At 37.7% G+C, this 13,993-nt stretch overlaps 1 protein-coding gene across 9 annotated transcripts in view; it reads right to left on the bottom strand.

Annotated features, from left to right (window-relative positions):
• The window catches only part of MTERF1 (mitochondrial transcription termination factor 1), a 491,946-nt gene that overhangs the window by 284,848 nt on the left and 193,105 nt on the right, over window positions 1-13,993 (bottom strand). For all 9 annotated transcript variants that reach the window (XR_012512108.1, XR_012512106.1, XR_012512107.1 and 6 more), the window contains one exon: window positions 11,066-11,192. The gene's annotated coding sequence lies outside the window, so the exon portion shown is untranslated. The remainder of the gene's footprint in view (window positions 1-11,065; window positions 11,193-13,993) is intronic.

Genomic DNA, 13,993 nt, shown 5'->3' on the forward strand with positions numbered 1-13,993 from the left:
CATGCCACACAAAGCCACAGTTGGTGGATAACCCCTGCATGACAGATAGTGAAAGGGCATGTTCTTCCCCACCCAAGGGAGCACAGGATTATCCTGCCTAATTGGCTACAATATTTGGATCTCATTAGAAGAACTTGTCAGTGCTATACATAGCAAAGAATGTATTTCTGATAATATTTCAGTTAGGTTTGGACAAAGGCCAGGAGTCTCTCTGGCAGACTGAAACCACTTTACCAACACTTCACTTTTAGTAAGAAGACTCATGATAAGGAAACATAAATATGACATCTGGGTCTCATACCCCCACTTCCTTTCCCACTCTTCTACCTCTTTTCAAGGGTGAAGAAATGTTCCCCAACAATTAGTCATGCCTTCTTTTCTACCTCAGTCTCTCTCCTGATACTTTTCACTAAGAAAGTTTGCTTCAAGGGCTTTAGAAATTCAAGGTCAATTTTTAGAATTTTCTTTAAAAATTTGAATACCAGCAAAACTTTATCTGATTTAACCCAACAAATCCCTCCCTAACATAAAACAGTGTCTTTTTTAAAAGAAAATTTTAAAATTAACTCCAGACGGATTAAAGACTTAAACATAAAACCTAACACCATAAAAACCATAGAAGAAAACCTAGGCAAAACCATTCAGGACATGGGCATAGGCAAGGACTTAATGACTGAAACACCAAAAGCATTGGCAACAAAAGCCAAAACAGACAAATGGGATCTAATTAAACTCCAGAGCTTCTGTACAGCAAAAGAAACAATCATTAGAGTGAATCAGCAACCAACAGAACAGGAAAAAATTTTTGCAATCTACCCATCTGACAAAGGGCTAATATCCAGAATCTATAAAGAACTAAAACAGATTTACAGGAAAAAAAAAAAACCCATTCAAAAGTGGGTGAAGAATATGAATAGACACTTCTCAAAAGAAGACATTTATGAGGCCAACCAACATGGAAAAACGCTCATCATTACTGGTCACTGAAGAAATGCAAATCAAAGACACATTGAGATACCATCTCACACCAGTTAGAATGGCCATCATGAAAAAATCTGTAGACAACAGATGCTGGAGAGGATGTAGAGAAATAGGAACACCTTTATACTGTTGGTGGGAGTGTAAATTAGTTCACTAATTGTGGAAGAAAGTGTGGTGATTCCTCAAGGATCTAGAAATAGAAATTCCATTTGACCCAGCAATCCCATTACTGGGTATATACCCAAAATATTATAAACTACTCTATTATAAAGACACATGCACATGTATGTTCATTGTGGCACTGTTTACAATAGCAAAGACCTGGAACCAGCCCAAATGCCCATCAGTGATAGACTGGACAAAGAAAATGTGGCCCATATACACCATGGAATACTATGCAGCCATAAAAAAATGATGAATTCATGTCCTTTGTAGGGACATGGATGAACCTGGAAACCATCATTCTCAGCAAACTGACACAAGAGCAGAAAATCAAACACCACATGTTCTCACTCATAGGCAGGTGCTGAACAATGAGAACACATGGACACAGGGAGGGGAGCATCACGCATTGGGGTTTGTTGTGAGGGGCTAGTAGAGGAGGGACAGCAGGGGGTGGGGAGGTTGGGGAGGGATAATACGGGGAGAAATGCCAGATATAGGTGACGGGGGATGGAGGCAGCAAACCACCTTGCCACGTGTGTACCTATGCAACAACGCTGCATGATCTGCACAGGTACCCCAGAACCTAAAGTACAATGAAAAAAAAAAAAAGAAAAGAATACTTTATTGTTTAGGCACAGTGTCTCATGCCTGTAATCCCAGTGCTTTGGGAGGCCAAGGCAGGTGGATCGCCTGAGGTCAGGAGTTCAAGACTGGCCTGGCCAACATAGTGAAACCCTGTTGCTACTAAAAATACAAAAAATTAGCTGGGTGTGGTGGTGCATGCCTCTAATCCCAGCTACTCGGGAGGCTGAAGCAGGAGAATAGCTTGAACCTGGGAGACGGAGGTTGCAGTGAGCCGAGGTCATGCCATTGCACTCCAGCCTGGGCAACAAGAGTGAAACTCCATCTCAAAAAAAAAAAGATACTTCATTAATGAAATTAAAGCCTGCATAATGTAAATAGCAATGCTTGATTTAAAAGTTTCCAGAGAAATGAATAAAAATCAAATTTTTTATATATTATTCTGTTTTGTTCCTTAATACGCTCAAATTTGGGATTTGTTAAAGCTAACAAGAGACAAATGCACCTAACTTTGGGCCTGGTTTGAAATTCTACGTTAGCCATTACTAGGTGGAGAGCCATGAGTCATATGAATAATAGACTCATAGAGAATTAGAACTAGACATTATGTAAGATGACATCTTAACAACTCTCTTACTTTAGGGATGGAGATGTTAAGTATCTTAGAAGCAATCCTGCAAGGGAGAACAGGCTCTAGTGCCAAATGTTGCTCCTTTGGGTATTCACTAGACATATATGACCATGAGCAAAATGCAGAACCTCATAAGCCTCAGCCTTCTCATCAGCAGGATGGGCTGGTCATCATGCACATCCCATATGAGTCATAAGGAATGAACAAATTAATAAACATAAAACACGAAGCCTGGTACAGAATAGAAGCCAAATAAATATTAGATTCCCCTATTACTATAAGAGGCAGTGTTGAAGGAAAAATCAGAATAAGGGAACAAAGTCAATAGGCTTTTTTCTGCTTATCTTCCTCCAAAAATTGGCTATGAGTGGAGTAAGGAGAATGTTATTCAAAACATATAGTCCAGAAAACTATGTAGTGTAATATTAAAATTTTGATGTAAAATTTAGCTTCACCACATATTAGAGATAGTTCTAGTGGCTAAAAGCAAGGACTCTTGAGTTAGACAACCTGGATTCAAATCCCATCTCTCCCACTTTCTAGCAATGTAACCTTAAGCAAGTTGCCTAACATCTCTGTGCCTCATTTATCTCCTCTGTAAAAGGGGATACTCATAGTACCTATTTTATGAGGTTGTTGTGAAATGAATCAAGTTAATATTTGGAAAGCATCTAGCACAGTGTCTATGCCAGTGTTGTAAAGTATTAGCTATTATTATTATATTACAGGGCCATCTTGTACACCATCCAAGACATTTTTGTATGGAAGCACCCAAAGAAACATGTACTACTAATTTTACTTCTAACACTACCCCTAATCATTGACTCTGATGATGAGATTATACTGAGGTACCAGCATAAGATCCATTGCTCAAATTCTATTCTTAAAAATAATCAGGAGTAGATATTTTTGTACACTGGAGTTTTTAAAAATGCCTAATTCTGACAAGCACTAGATTACTCAAATATAATAGTGAGGAAATAGAATTTGACTCACCCATATCTTTGGAGTCAGTGCTAATCAATTTCTCTCCTGTCTCTGAGACAATATTGATAGACTGTATAGCAGAGATAACTTTCTATTTACTGGAACATGATAACCCTTTTTGGTTTTGTTATTGTGAAATTATAGCATTTTTAGATCTTGAAGGGAGTGATAACCTAACCCAATCATTTTGTAGATGAGGAGACCCAGTTTTAGAAAAGTAACGTAGCTGGTCAACAAGCAGTTGGTGCATAATGAAAACCGTGGAGGGTAGTTAGCCTTCCATCTCTTGTCATCAGAGAGAGTTCCAGCTTCACACTATCAATCTGATTAACAGGATCCATATTTTAAAAATATAGCTTAAATAGTAGCAATATTTCATCCAGTTGAACTTCAAATTATTTCAGATCAAAGTAATGTATCTTTTTGGATATCAGACTCTTGCTGAAAAATTTATGTACTTTAAAATTCCTGTTACAGAGAACATAAGCAGTACATTGCATTTGATCAGCCAGTGAAATGTTAATCTCAAGGGGTAAATGTTTTATCTTTCAGGGCACTGGAGAACTAAATAACAAGCAATTTACTAAATTCCATCCTGGTCCTGAAATAATCTGTCTCTGTCATATGGATGAGTAGCTTACTCTCACTCCCTGCAAGGTCACCTTATAAGGTAGAGGCTCACCTGAAGATAGTCATCACAATACAACACCTATGCATTCACCATGATTCGGATATACAAACCATGGCTTTTTTTTTTTTAACCTAAGGTTCAGAGTTGAGTGAATTATGTCTCTTAGTTCATGGTACATCATCATCCAATTTCATAAGGCATATATTATGTTTTATTAACTTTATGCTTTTCCCTTTTCTCATCCTAACTCCCGCTGCCCACTCACATCTCCCCTTCCTCCAACCACTGCCAGGCATCCACTCTAATGTTTATAAACGCAAGTGTATTTAGGTATTGTGATTGCTCATTTTAGGTCTCAGCTTGACTGGATTAAGGCATAGTCAGGTAATAAGGTATTATATCTAGATATGTCTGTGAGAGTTTTCCATAAGAGACTGATATTTGAATCAGTGGACTAAGGAAGATCTATCAATGTCGTTTTATGCACATCCAGATAATTAATTCTAATGTTACAAAGATTATATATATATATTAATATACTATGTAGATATATTGAAATTTATGTACCATTCATAGCTTTCTTTCATCTCAAATGCCCTGCAAAATGAAACATTATACATATATTAGATAGATTAGATAGACAGTGTATGTGTGTGTATGTGTGTGTGTATCCCACAATTAACTAATCCTTTCCACCAGTGATGTACACTTAATTTCTTCCAACTTTCTGCCTTCTCAAGTAGAGCACCAATAAATATACTAATACATGTTCCTTATAGTCTTATATCAGAGTGGCTCTAGGTTATACACCCAGAAGTGGGAATCCTGGGTGTCCATGTACATGACCTGATATCTCTAAGGACTCCCAGATAACTCCCCATGTACATGTCCTGATAATTCTAAGGACTGCCAGATAACTCCCCACAGTTGCTGTACTAGATCAGACTACCAATAACAGTGCAAGAGCATTTCCCAACTTCCTCACCAACAGTTGTTATTATCTGACTTTTTGATATTCATCTGTCTAATGCAGGCATCCCCAAACTACGGCCCCCGGCCGCATGTGGCCCCCTGAGGCCATTTATCCGGCCCCCCGCCGCACTTCAGGAAGGGGCACCTCTTTCATTGGTGGTCAGTGAGAGGAGCACAGTATGTGGCGGCCCTCCAACGGTCTGAGGGACAGTGAACTGGCCCCCTGTGTAAAAAGTTTGGGGACGCCTGGTCTAATGGGTGTTAGAGTGTTATTGGTCCTATTCTAGCTCACCAGTTCTCTGAAATGTTTGAACCTCATCTCTCTTGTTCAGGAGGATTTCTAGATTTTATGCATGCTTTGCACAGGCCCTGGGCAACAAGAAATGCTATCTTAGAACCATCTATGTAGATTCTTCCATCACAAACTGCTCTAATGTTTCCATTTGATGTAGAGTCATGTGGCCTCTTAGGCTTTCATTCTCATTTTCAGAAGAGATGGGAATTCCGAGTTCTCCTAAAACCTTTCTCGATGTTTCCACTTACACTATGGGAATTTTCATCACAATGCATGGAGTCATTATATTAGTGCTGAGTTCTTGCCCTTCTACCTCCCTTCCTCTCTTCTTTTCTTCCTCCATTTTTCTCCTTCCCCTTTGCCACCTAGAATTTGAAGTTTTTTCACTTCTCCCTTTTGATTGACAAGACCTATCTCCCTTCTTTATTCTTCCCCTCTGTGAGGTGGCATTCCTCCTGTTTTTCCCTAGGGCAATAACAAAGAAAGGTGGGAGGCTGGGGGCAGACTGAATTACAAGGGGAAAGTATACTAGAAAATTCTGCATGTACTTACCATTTCATATTTTATTAGTTTGTTCTCACACTGCTATACAGAAATACCTGAGACTAGGTAATTTATAAAGAATGAAGTTTAATTGGTTCACAGTTCTGCAGGCTGTACTGGAAGCATAGCACCTTCTGCTTCTGAGGATACCTCAGGAAACTTAGAATCATGCTGGAAAGTGAAGAGGAAGCAGGCACATCTTACACGGCCCAAGCAAGAACAACAGAAAGAGCAAAAGGGGAGGTGCTGCATACTTTTAAACTAGATCTCATGAGAACTCACTCACTATCATGAGTACACCACCAGAAGATGGTGCTAAACCATTAATAAAGGACCACCCCCATGATCCAATCACCTCCCACATGCCCCACCTCCAACATTGGGGATTACATGTCACATGAGATTTGGTAAGGACATAGATTGAAATTATATCATATATAAATAACACTTTAACCATCCCAAAGCATGTTTACATATCATTTGACTCTCTCGAAAACCTAAATTGAGAAGTTCTTGCCATTTGTAGACAAAAACAGAAGCCAACACTAAGAAAAATGAAATAATTTTGTGCAATAATAAGATAGCCCATAGATAACCTATTTTAGAAGAATGTACATGTCTTTTACAACTTTCCTCACAAGGATATCAGGAATCCTTTTTAGAATAGCAAAATGTCCCCATTTTCTCCTTTGTGGATTTGGTCATCTGAGCTGAAAGAAGATTCTGGCAGAAAAATGAAGGCTATTTTGTCTCTGCTTTGAAGCAGTAACTTGTGGTTGCTCTTAAGCATTTGCAAAAGCCTGAGTTCTTATTCCATCACTGGCAATGCTCTTAAAACTAAACTATAATTAATTATTACACTAATGTTAGCAACCAGTTAGCTATTCATTTTTCAGTCTACATTGTGCTTATTAACTTATATCTCACTTTGACACAGATTATGGATTTGATTAGTTATGTGGGGCAATAATTTTTAATCTATAATTCTCTGGATGTAGACTTATATACACAGTTTAATCAAGTAATTGTGCCTATTTCTCAGTAATTTAAGCTTCAAATTTTTGCTTTTTTAAAATATGAAAAGTAGCATTCTTTTTCTATCTATTTCTATAACCACCCCCCCCCCCCAAAAAAAAGGTTAAATTCATTTAGAGAACACTTTTCTCTTTCCCAAGTGAGCATTTTCTGCTAGATGGTCAACAAAGACCATCTCTGTTTGAAGGGCGGTGATTTGGGTTAGTGAAAAGAGACAGACTTTGTTATAAACCCTGTCTTTCTACAACCTACCAGTTATGTGGCCACTAGGCAAGCTATTTGATATGTTTTAGCTGTGTCCCCACCCAAATCTTGAATTGTAGCTCCCATAATTCCCACATGTCATGGGAGGGACCAGGTAGGAGGGACCAAGTGGGAGGTAATCCCAAGGGGGCAGGTTTTTCCTGTGCTGTTCTCATGATAGTGAATAAGTCTCATGAGATCTGATGGTTTCAGAAGGGGAGGTTACGTTACCACAAGCTCTCCTGCCTGCCACCATTGTAAGATGTGGCTTTGTTTCTCCTTCACCTTCCATCATGATTGTGAGACCTCCCCAGCCATGTTAAACTGTGAATCCATTAAACCTCTTTTTCTTTATAAATTACCCATTCTTGAGTATGTCTTTATTAGCAGAATGATAATTAACTAATACATTATTTAATTCCCAAACCTCAGTTTTCGCTCTATAATATGAGCATAATACCTAATGCTTAAGGCCTAATGTGAGGAATAAAGTTATGTATAAATAATGCCTGGCATCCAGAAAGCACTAAAAATGCTAGTTTTATTTTTTATTTTTCTCTTAGAAAAATAAACATAGATTTATCATAAGCAACACTAGTTGTACACCAGAAAATCTGCAGTAAAAATACTGCAGAGATAGAAGTACTTCACTTTTGGACTGAATGACAGACTCAGGTATTTGCATGCCTGGTTGTCCTAATATGTGGTCTAGTTTTGCCCTTTGTACACAATAGGAATTTCATATGCTGGATAAAAATGCATCACTAAACGAATGTACACTCTACATAAACCTAAAGTGTAAGTGATAAATACAACAGCAAATGTCGTTCAGATTAATTGTTTCAATCAAATAAAAATATGTCTGGAGCAAAGTCTCATTCCTTTCTGGGTATTTCTTGCATGCCCAACATTCCCTTTGAAGTCAAAGAGAGTGCCTCATATGTATGTCTTATAGAATCAGATACCTAAGGAGTGAAGAATTATGAGATTAAATACTAGACCTGTGTGTGTTTTGTTTTGTTTTAAGGAATTAGCAGGTATTTTTATGCATACATTGTTTCTTACAGGGCTGAGAACTGGGTTTTACAGTTACCCTAAAGAGAAAAATCCAAAGACTTCTCATAAGTATTATGTACCACCCCACTCCCCACTTTATCTGCAGGTGGTTTTCCTCAACATGGCCTTATTTTATTCAAGCATATTAAACTTTTTTAGAATTGCTTTTGTCCATAACTTATATAACACATACTCTCAGAAAAAAAAATCCTACATTGAGTAGACAAAAAAAATAGCACCTCACTTCCAAGAAAATAGGAGTAGACGAATCTGGGTTAGTAATTAACAAAAATAAAAGCTTCTCTCAACAGCTGTTCACACCCCTGCCCTGTTCTAGAGAGCACAGGCAGAATAGGCCCAGGAGGAAAGATAAAACAATTTAGGTTGGATTTAAAATACTGTGCAGCAGCATTTAAGGCTTTTTCTCTCTCCAACCAAAAAACAGTTGGCAGGAAAGAGAAACAAACCCAATATATACAGTCAAGCACAAATGTATTTATTGAATGTCCTTAGAACATTCCACTAAGCCCCTGGGAAGCCCTATTAAAGCATGACGAGCCATAAAGCGTATACTCAGAACACTACTAGTTTTCTCCACTGGGCTCTATGTTTTCAGCTTCTCAGCTCTGGGTAAGTGGGTGAGCAGCTTACTATAAACCTGCCTTGAATAACCTATAGATTTCTAACCAAATCCAGGTTAGGCTATACCATAGCTACATGACAACATATTAGGTTAAACCTAATGAACAGGGCTTTCCTTTTATATATGACCCAAATGTTTCTCAATTTAGGTCCAGGAGATTGCTGAGTATATAACAAAATGTAGAGAGTGGGCAGAAAACAAAGGTCAGAATCCAAAAGGAATATTAGGCCAGGGTGGCAAGGTGACTGGAAGACATACATCAGTAAAATAAAGGAGTGACGTGGATGAGAAAGAAGAGATGAAAGGATATTGTCCTGGTGATTATACCCCTGAGAAAAGAAATCTTCTTTTAAATAAGAGTTTTCAAATGTGTTACTTTCAAGGCCAAAAAGAAAGAAAATTATCCCAATAGTTATGATTTATCACTGCCATGTGACAGGTGCTGTTCTAAGATGCATTACATATATTAATATACTTTGTCCTCACAACAATCTTGCGAGAGAAAAATCATTATCATCATACCCCTTCTATGGATAAGGAAACTGAGGCACAGAGAGGTGAAAGTCACAAAGCTAGAAAATAGCAGAACCAGCTAAAGACTCACTTTGTTGTGCTCAGAGCCCACTTTCTTGATGACTTCACACACTGACTTTCAATAAGCAAAGCTAGGGGCCTACAATTCTTGGCTTAGCCTGTGTATTAATAACACATGCCTGGGTCTGGGTCTCTTGGTTACCCAAGAAGTAAGGACCCCAGGGTAGCATGGTGGTCCTCCCTAACCTCTCAGCTTCTGAACATCACCCCATCACCACACACAGGAGGAAACAAGCTCTCTTTCAGGCCAGGGAGGGTATAAGGTATGGTTTATGAAAAGGTCCTATTTGGTCCTTTCTGTTTGACCCACTATTAAGCCTCCATAAAGCTTCGTAGTGAAAGAAAAGCTTCCTTAATGAGAAATTCCCCATGAGGGCAAACCTGTCATTCTCTCAGGCCAGATTGTCATGGAAACTTTTATGAAGAGGAGCCCAACACTCAAGTCTTCAGGCAGCAAAAGAATCCATGCAGTTGTTGAATTGTAAAACTATACCAATTTATTCATTGCAACAAGTGAGGCAAATGGCACAAGTTTCTTTTACTGATGAACAGAATTAAAACATAATGAGAGGAACACAGTCGGAGTTTAATTCGTCCAACCTCATGCCGCTCAGCTAGCCTACATCCTGCAGTCAGTCTTCCAACAGCCCAAATAATGCATTTGAAAAATAGGAATCATTGGACCAGACTTATAAAATAATTTTGAATTGGGAAAAAATGCATTGCTCTTCAAAATAACACTCAAACATCTTAGTATAAATAATAATAGTCTTATATTCTAAAACAGAGTCAGCAGACTATAGCACTTGCACCAAATCTGGCTTGCAACTCAAAGCTAAACATGGTTTTTGCATTTTTACATGGTTTTAAAAAACAACCAAAAAAAGAATGAGATATTAAGACATGTTAAAATTCTATGAAATGTAATACGTAATTCATGTAACACACAATGTTTTATTGGAACACAGACACATTCATTCATTTACGTATTGTCTCCGGCTGCTTGCATGCTACTAAGACTCACAGTCTAAAATATTTACTATCTGGCTCTTAACAGAAAAAGTTTGTGGACCCTTTCTAAAGTGATAAATGATAAACATATTGCCCTGACAAATTTCTCACTGATGAATTGTGGAACTGTAGTTTTTAATTGTTAGAAAACAGTGAAGCATTTCATGACTTATCTCAGTAATTAATTTCTAAAAACCAATTCTAAATAGACATTGCAGCTTATTACTCATTCTAATGATAAGTTGCAAGTCCTTAATTGTTCCAAGGGGTGTGTTTTCTCTTACACTAAAATGATGTATGACTGATACAAACCAGGACATTTCTTCAAACGCCTAAGTGAAACAAAGCAGAAAACATCCCATGCACATGAATATTCCCTTGGCAGGAACATTTTGCTTCTTAGCTTGAAACCAAAACAATTAAAGCCAGTAAAGACAGAGCACGTGGACTTCTGTTCCTGCCTCTTGTTTATTCCAGAATCCTTAATCCAAGGAAATTTTTTGTGCAGCTTTTCATTAAGCATTTCAAAAGGAAAAAAGGGTACTGGAATTCTTTTGAAAATGTATGGTTTGTTATTTATGACTACCCTTTGACAGTGGCTAAGCCATATATTTATATTTCTCTTTTAAAAACGGGACATGTCACAGGATTTGACTGTCTTTCTGACCTTTTATATTTCTTGTGTTCAATACATACTTGTAATATGCTGCAGTCTGCAGATCCACTCTGATTCTCATCCATGCTGCTCCCAAAACACATGCCTCTAGAATTCTTCGAAATCTCGCATCGTCATTTACTTCAAAAGTTGCTCCCTCAGCCAGCGCTGGAAAAACACAAAACAGACTCACCAATTATTATTACTCAGGCAACTCCTAGGACCTTATAAATGTGCTGTAATAAATTAAGTTTGTTATCTCCCTGAGTTACGTAGAAGTTTTAGTTGTATTCAGATGCACCAAATTCTTCATGGGAGGTACTAGCAAGAAAGAAGTCCTTGACTGAAGGCCTGGGAATATGTGGTGCAGTCTCAGGTCCTCTGTGTACCCACTCTATAAACTGTGGAAAAGTATAGTTTAAACATGTATGAACATGCCATAGTTTAAACATGTATGAACAAAGTATGAATTAGGACCTTGGAGAAAATGTTCTACTCTTATGTCAAATTCACATTGTTCAAATATGCTTTACAGTTTTACACAATTCCATGGAGATATCTTCTTGTGACCTTAATCAGAAAATTATTTATGATTCATAGATTCCCAAAGACTCCTTTAAACAAGTTTGGGAAGCTGCTGAAGCTCAATCAACATCTTTAAAAGCTGTTCTAAAACATAGTTATGAGGAAATGCAATATTTTCCCCAAACAAAATAAAAATTTTTTGTCTCTTCCATTTAACCAACTCAAGAGATATTTACTTTAGTCCAGAAATATATTAGTGAATTTTTATAAGTTTTTAAAAGAAATAGGCCTGTAAGAAAATTTATTTAGCCAACAAAAATTTTTACCGGTTCTACTTGAGGTACTAATGGCACTGTTTGCCTTTGCTAGTCATTACCAGCTCTACCTGAATCAAAAAAAGAAATATCTCTCTACCACAAATCCCAAAAGGAATAAAAAGTGGGGAGAGGCAGAACATATTTAATTAGGCCTAGGCCTGTTGCCTGATTTTCATTAGGCCCCTGCCTGACTCTGATTTGGCCCACTGTAAGTCCTTCTAGGCCACTGGGCATGAAGACCAGTGCTTATTTTCATGGCTGTTTCAATTCATCAAGAAAATCCTTTGAAAGATGAAAGACACTCCACATTTTTTCACCTGTTGTTCTTTCTTATGTGCCTGTCACTTCACTCGCCAACTCGCTTCAAGCCAAACCAAATGCTTTCCAAACCTCTACAGTATGCCTTTGAAGATCTTAAGTTAAGTATTTTCTTATGCCGACCAGTATAGCTTCCAAATAAGGAATAAAAAAATAACGTAGTTCTTAAGTTATTTTTTAAAAAATACCAGAAATGTAAAAACACATTCCAGTATGTGGATAAAAGCAAAATTCCACTTCCCCAAGTTTAGAAGTCTTGAGCCAAATACACCTGATGTTCATTACCACACCCACAGCACATTGCTAATGTATGACAAAGTTCCAGAAAAGACCATATGCTGTTCTTATTATTGCTACTTCACAAGTTTTCCCAGGCTCACTAGAAAACGTATTCTACAAGACCAGCCCATTGAGTGGGCTCATCATACTACACTGAGGAAATTTAGTATGCTGTTTACCTGATTAGCAGTAAACATCTCTCCTTATTTCCAACAGCACAGCAATTAGGGCCCTAATCTGTCACCACTAGCTTCAAGTTTGGCTTTCATCAAAAGAAAAGGAATTTGCCAAGAAGGAAAAACACAGCTCTACCTTCAAGCTAAAAATAGTTCTGTCTTCTAGACAATGTACACTTTCACAAGGCTCCAGCAAACCTTGCTTCAAGCAGCCTGCAAAGGATAGATCAGGAGAAGTACACAATAGGCCCCAGTTTTAGGTACTGGTTTAGCCAAAAGATGCAAACAAGCAAAAGCTGATAGAGAAAATTCAACCCAGGTGATGTAAGAGGAAATGAAACCTCTAATCTGTTGATACTTTTTGAGGGGATCAAAAATAGATAAAACCACTGGACATAGTCAATATATCTAACATTCCAGAAACTTTTTATAAGCCTCTTCACCAAAGGCTTTGTTAAAAAGCTGTTATGGAGGTTACGTTAAATATTTAGTCTTAGGTAGAAAACCAACTAAAAAACAAAGAACAAAGTAGAGGCAATTGCCTAGGTGGATCTTATTTAGCATCCCCACAGATTATCTAAAAGATGACAATGATTGTCTTACCATTATAATTACTTATTAAATGTCTTTCATGTCCTATGTGCTATACCAAGCACTTTATGTACACTATCTTTTTTAATACTCTCAACAGCATCATTAGGTAGGTAATATTATATAAATTTTACAGAAGAATCTGAGGTTCTGAGATGTTAAGTAACTTGTCCAAAGACACTGTTAACAAGTAATGCCAAACTAAGGGTAATCTGTTAAACTAATTCACCAGTAAATTTGTTTTTCTAAAGTTTTCACAATGACAAAGTCATTTATTTATTTATTTATGAGACAAGGTCTCACTCTGTCATCCAGGTTGGAGGGCAGTGGCACAATCACGGCTCATAGATGCAGCCTCCATCTCCTGGGCTCAAGCAGTCCTCCCACCTCAGTATCCCTAGTAGCTGGGACTACAGGTGCACACCACCATACCTGGCAGATTTTTATTTTTAATTTTTGGTAGAGACAATGTCTCCCTCTATTGTCCAAGCTGGTCACAAACTCCTGGGCTCAAGCAATCCTCTCTCCTCAGCCTCCCAAAATACTTGGATTACAGGAGTAAGCCACCAAGCTTGGCTGACATAGGTATCTATTAGTTTTTTTTTTAATCACATTAATTTATTTATATAAGGCATAGCAAATAAGAAAGAAGTAAGTGTTCCCTCACCTCAAGAGGACTAGAAATTTGTCATGGGTCAGTTCAGTCCTTGCTCACTATTGATGTTTATCAAATGTGAAAAAAGTTAATTCATTCCATGGATAT

The sequence above is a fragment of the Saimiri boliviensis genome, chromosome 10, assembly GCF_048565385.1.
Source record: "Saimiri boliviensis isolate mSaiBol1 chromosome 10, mSaiBol1.pri, whole genome shotgun sequence".
Lineage (NCBI taxonomy): Eukaryota > Metazoa > Chordata > Mammalia > Primates > Cebidae > Saimiri > Saimiri boliviensis.